The sequence below is a fragment of the Lissotriton helveticus genome, chromosome 5_1, assembly GCF_964261635.1.
Source record: "Lissotriton helveticus chromosome 5_1, aLisHel1.1, whole genome shotgun sequence".
In the NCBI taxonomy this organism is placed as follows: domain Eukaryota; kingdom Metazoa; phylum Chordata; class Amphibia; order Caudata; family Salamandridae; genus Lissotriton; species Lissotriton helveticus.
Genome location: NC_136065.1, coordinates 1,915,522,007 through 1,915,528,918, shown reverse-complemented (window position 1 = coordinate 1,915,528,918; position 6,912 = coordinate 1,915,522,007).

Sequence of the window (6,912 nt, the reverse complement as noted above, 5' to 3'; positions counted from 1 at the left end):
TTACACTATACTTGCCTATGTTGTGATTCCATCTTGGTATGTGTCATGGAGATGAAGAAATGCTGAAGCACACAGTGCATGCCGACTACTACAGCAATGTCATTACCATTATGTGACTCATGTTGATGTGACACCTATGAGGGAGAAACACCAATTGGGCTCCACAACACATACTCACCATGGACATGTGACACATTGCCTACAAAGATGGATGCCAGATATACGGTGGAATGCACAGACACAACACCTTTCCACAGTCACTGTCAACAGGCCCACAGGTGAGGTAACCAAATGTCAGTCAGATGTGTGAAGATAGACAACACACATAACTAAGTGAAGCACAGGTTCATTACAAATCAGAAACAAGTTTATTACACAACAATTTTATCAAGCTGAATCCACATGACAGTGGGCACATGGTCACGAAGTGTCGTCAAATAGCGCTTTAAGGGTGGATTCTGAATGTAGGTGTCAGACTTGCCCCACCAACTGGCAAAGTACCTTGGGAAGGACAGAAATGAGACACAGTCAGAAGCACACCAGAACAGGATGGAAATGCAATAAACATGTCACAAGAAACCTACACACTAACAGCTTAGCATGTCAACACCATTGTGGACTACAGACCATCTGATAGGACACATCACTGCACACCTCGAGTCAAGCACCACACGGACAAACTCTAACAGTAACTCAGCTGCACAAACACATCACAAGCTCACTCAGGACATTGACATGACAACCCTGTGAACTCACCTTCAGCTGAAAAAGTTGTTGATGAGGTGTGTGCGGACGTCACCCTTATCATCCTCATCACTGGCCTCGTGGCCCAGGCCAGGATCCTCCCCAGGTGGTGGATGTTGGTCATCGTCGTCCTGGATAAAAGGCACCTCCTTCCGTATTGCCTTGTTGTGGAGCATGCAGCAGACGATGATGATTTTACACACCTTTGCAGGCTCATATGGGAGGGCCCCTCCGGTCCTGTCCAGGCAGCGGAAGCGGCTTTTCAGGAGACCAAAGGTACGCTCGATGACTCGCCTGGTTCTGCCATGTGGCTGATTGTAGCGCATCTCGGATGCTGTCACAGGGTTCCTCAGGGGTGTCAGCAACCATGGCATATTGGGGTATCCAGAGTCACCTACATACAAAGAATCACACATTAGTTGAGTATTGTAAGGGGGTGGGAGAAAACATTGGAAAACACATACAATGGTAAACAGTATACACCAACAAGCCAGGCATGCTGGTTTGGCATCTGTGACATCATCAACGGTATGCGATTCCTCCTCAAGATGAAGGCATCGTGGGTCGAACCAGGAAAACGTACACACACATGTGTAATCACCATGTCCGCCAGGCATACCACAAGAGCATTGATAGAGTGCTAATGTTTGCGGTTGCGGTATGTCTGTTCCTGTGCCCGTATCAGGGCCACATGTGTGCCATCTTTTGAGCCAATCACGTTTGGCATCCTCCCCAGTACATAGAAGGCATCCTTGATCTCCGCTAGTTCACCCGATGTAGGAAACTTGATGTAGGAGACCAGGTGAGTCAACATCCCCTCAAAGACATCTCGTAGCACTCGGCTGAGCATAGTTTGTGACATACCACCAACACTATCCACAGTGTGTTGGAAGGTACCGGTGGCAAAGAAGTGCGGGGCTGCCATCACCTTCCCCTTTGGTGTCAGTTCTGTCAGGTATGTGGGGCCAGGTAGCAGATTTGGTGCCAACTGCTCAGCCAACTCATCGATCATCCTCCTGGTGAAGCGGTACCGTCGGATGCTGTCGCGTTCCACCATGGTCTCGAGGTCAGGGAATGGTCAATGGACTGCTGGGGCCCTGCAGTACAGAGATGAGCAAAGTGACATCATATATTCATCTACCCATGTGGCACTCATCTTGCAAAAAATTACATTTTACATCATAGTTATTCAAAATTAATTAAGGTGTCTGCGGTCTGTTATGGACACATATGTCACCTTCATGCCCATCATCTCACATATAAATCACACATGTGTACATGAGTTCCCTGGGGTGCAATGGCAAATCACTGGGCTGTGGCACAGTACCCATGGACTGCTGTCACATTCAAAACACACAACACAGTGACAAGGGAGGACTGATGTTTCACAGGCATCACAACTCCATGTCAGGAAAATAGCCATGGTCCCTGTATTGCCACATGTGCACTGGAATGACATGTTGTATCATGGACATCACACAACCAATCATGAGTCACGGAGTTAGTGGCCCCTGTGGTCCCTGCAGGCCATACATGGATGCCCCTTACACACACAGCATGAAATTGCATGCACAAGGCACATGGTGGACCCTGTCTCACATTGGGCACATGGAACCACAAACATCAGAGACACAATATGCACACAGACTGTGTGGGAAGATCATGATTGTAGCCATGGGTCTGGCTGTGACGTAAATTACATGCAACCCTGTACTCATGGTATATGTGACAGGTCATACACATCTCAAAACTGGTACAGTGTCCATTACTCATGCCCATAAGCCTTCACTTTGAAATTACATGTGTGAGGTTCCCCACTCCAAAACTAATCTGTCCCCATGAACTCCTGCCCAGCCTAAGAGTGGCTTGACCTAAGTGCCATTCAAGAATAGACATGTTGCCCCCCATACACACACAGGTGATACAGCCTTCCATGCCATGGAATGCAGTGTGGGACCTGCTGTGGTGTTGAAGGTGTGGCCATGCCACTTAAATCTGTGTTTAAATCATCTGCAAGTCACACCAATGTGATCCAACGCGGCTGACTTGTATGCAGACAAGCCATACATGCATGGACCGAGTAGTGCTCACACCTTGTCCATTGACTGCATGATGCCTATGCATTACAGTCACATGCAATCCTCAGGAGTATGTTTAGGAAGTATGTCACACTTGCCCAGACACCTGCCTACTGTCTAGACCAATGCAGTGTTTTAGGTATACCTGGTCAGTCATGCCCACTCCACAGCATTGGGAGAGTCTGCACTCACACTCATGTGTATGGCCCTACTGATTGTGCTTCCTGAAATGTGCCAATCGGTGTCTGACACAATGTCATTGTGTTCTGGCTTCCTTTTTGTGACAACTGGTGTGTTGAGGATTTTAGTGTCAGCAAGACATCTGAGTTGTGAAAATGGTGATCATACCTGTGCAACATATAGGGGTGTGGTCAGTTGAAAGTGCAGAATGCTGTATGCAAGAGTGACTTCCACGCAGCTGTGTGTCATTGTCATCAGACTGTGGGGTGCTTATATTCATGTAGTTGTGTTTGCAGTCACTCATATGTAAGATTTGAGTGATGTAGGTTCATCATAGTCCAAGAACAGTGTGTGGTAGGGGACAGAGTGGTGCACTTGTCAGCTGCAGAGTTTGGTATGGGCCTGAGCTTTGAATGTGACGCAGTGCAGACTGATGTTGTCCGGATGCATTGCCACATGACTTGTGACAGTGAAGACTGACTTACCATGCATGTCTTGAGAAGAGGGATCCTGCATTAGAGTCAGAGGTGCTCCATGCACCCCTTTGTGTCATTAACTTTCAGGATGTAAGGACATCATTGTAGGTTGTGCTGCTAGGCATCACAAGATTGTGAAATGTGAGTCTGGGCATACATTCATCAAGACCCCTGTACTGAGGGATTGGCATTTGATGTGATGTTTGTCAATAGTACTGTACTTCTACATGGTCATTTGCATGCTCAACAACTGTGTATGTGATGCATGTGTGCACTTTCGGGTATCATCAGCCAGCATGCAACAGACATATGGTTACAGGTCCATGAGGGATTTGTGTGCCATGGTTGATGTTCAGACTGGCTATTGCCCTATATACACCTGTGTGTGCATTTTGAGCACATATCAGCTAAGGATGCCAGTGAATGGCCTGTGATGTGGTGTATTTACAGTATTGTGTGCAGTCCGTGCAGGCATCTAATGTTGTCATTCTTTTCCAACTTATATGCAGATACATCCACGGGCACAGGAGACAGCGCCACGGAACTGGAGGAGCCGCAGAGCCAGTCTGGGCCAGCGACTGAGGAGTCTGAGGGACCCAGTGGCACGGAGGGTGAGGGTAGCCACACCGAGGAGTCCTCAGCACCATCCACCTCAGCTGAGGACCACAGCAGCTCGGAGGATGACTCCCTTGTTGGGGCGGGTGTCAGCAGGCAGTAAAACAACTGATAGTGAGTCTCTCCCCGCCACCGCCACCACCACCACCACCACCACCACCCTCCACTCGGCTCCCATCCCAGAGGTTCGTTGCAGCTCCCGTGTTCGGGAGCATGTCTCCTTCCTGCCAGGCACCACACCCCCTGCCCCTGTGTCCCCTGCTACCCTGAGTATGGAGTCTGTGGATCTACTTAAACAGATCCATGTAGGGCAGACATCAATGCTGAGTGTCCTCCATGCAAACACCGGTTTGTTGACACAACTGGTGTCGTTCATGGAGGGCATCTCATCTGGCATGTCGGCCCTACAGAGGACCAATCGTCTCTTTACTGACGGCAGCAGTATCCCTCCTACAGCAGTCGCCGACCCCTTAAGCCTCAGCCCAAACTACTACTCCTAGCACCCCACCTGTCCCCAGAACACACACACCTGCATGGTCACCCAAACACACAGACACAGACAGCACACAATCACCCAAACATAAGTCTAAACGTGCACGCAAGCTAAGTCAGGGGACTGATACCACACACACAGGGGATAGGTTGCATACACATACACAGGCATCCACAACAACTCCGCAGTCCTCAGATCCCTCTTCCTCCAAGAGCCCTTCCCTTACCTGCAACCCCATCTCCTAAGACGCTCTTCCTGTGTGACCTAGGCCTCTTCCCCTCAGATCCAGCAGATCCTGACTACAGGGGGAAGGGGAAGTCCCCACACACAGAGAAGAATACCCCTCACACCCGGACACCCTCCCCCAAGTGCAGGCAGACTGAGGCCCCCACCCGCAAGTCACCCCATACCCGGAAGAGCAAGACCCCACCCCCGCCCCCTAGCTCCACTGCACAGTCTCCTTCCTCCATCCCCCAGGTCAGCACACCACAGATTCCCCCGCCACTCCTTGTCCCAGGTACCCCCACCCACAGATACATCATCCCCAAAATGCTCAGGCCCTCCCCAACTTCCACTTGCTCTTCCACTGACACCACCACCAGTCTGTCTGTCGCTGCAACAACTGTGGGGAGCCTGCCCCCCCCAGCTGTCCTGCCAACCTCACATGCACCCCTTTCCACTCCCATGGTGTCAGGCACTGCAGTGGAGTCCACGCCCACCCAGTCTGACATATTTATTTATTTATTTATTTTATTTTATTTAGGTTCTTCTACAGCGCAGGAATCGACCCCAGAGGGTATCTCCGCGCTTATGATCTTCCAAGATGCCAGATCAGAATCACAGTCATAGAGAGCCCTAGATCTTACACAGCCGGAAACAGATGAGTCTTCAGGGATTTCTTGAAGGCATAAATGTTAGTAATTTGTCTTAAAATGAGGGGCAAAGTGTTCCACAGAGTGGGGTCCTTATGGGACAGGGCACGACCCCCTTGTCTTGCCTTCTTAATACGAGGGACCTGCAGCAATAATTGGTTGCTAGAGCCCAATGAACGGGTCAGAATATACAGCCGGAATAATTCAGCCAGATATTTAGGGCCAGATCCATGAAGACATCTGTGGATTATACAACACACTTAAAACTCAATTCGCTGGCGGATAGGCAGCCAATGGAGTTTATGCAGAAGAAGGCGTGAAGAGTACCTGGGGGGACCGTCAAGAATTAATCTGGCCGCAGTATTCTGGACCACCTGCAGACGGCTCAGTTGTTCTTCGTTGGCAGATAGGAGTAGTCCATTGCTGTAATCCAATCTACTGACGACCAGTGTCTGAACCAGCGTTTTCCTGTAGCAGTCATCCAGGAACGGGAACATACGCCTCAGGAGCCCAATGGTCCTGAAACAGGTTCCCGCCACCAGATTCACATGTTCCTTTAGTAATAACGCCTGGTCAAGTCGTACCCCCAGGTTTTTTACTATCTGCTTAGGGCAAGGAGCAGATCCTAGATCCAGGGGCCACCACTCAGGCGACCCCAAGAGGAGGGCTTCTCCAAAAAGCATGACCTCCGTCATGCTCACATTGCATTGTAGGCAATTGGAGGCCATCCAATCAGATACTGCTCTCATACCGGTGGCAAATGCATGTTTGATTGCCGGTGTCAGGGTATGGAAGGGGAACAAAAGCTGAGTATCATCAGCATACGATACTGGAGTGAACCCATATTCTCTCACAATATCCGCCAAGGGGGCCACATACACATTGAAAAGTGTGGGGCTTAGGCATGAGCCCTGTGGGACCCCCTTAATGAGCTCCCTAGAGGTCGATTGATGGGAGCCCAACCTGACGGTTTGTGATAGGCCCGAGAGAAAGCTCTTAAGCCAGGCCAGAGCCGAGCCCCCTATCCCCACCTTCCGCAGACGACCGAGACGAATATCATGTGAAACCGTGTCAAAGGCAGCGGACAAATCCAACAGCACCAAGATCATGGAGCCCCCTCTATCCTGTGCCATCCTGATGGTATTGGTCACGGAGAGGAGGGCCGACTCGGTGCTGTGGTTAGGTCTGAACCCAGATTGAGAATGATCCAGACCACCCGCTGCCTCGGTAAACTTAGACAAATGGGTATTCACATGTTTCTTGGTCATCTTGCTGAAATGAGGAAGCGACGAGGATACGTCGACGCTTAATACAGATTATTGACCTGGACCAATATCATTTCTCTTTCTACGTGCATATGATTTAACAATCATAACGGTTTTTGAAAAATTCGAAAGTACATTGCTGAATTGAGTTATGGCTAGGTCTCAATATGAGGATGATTATTGATCCTT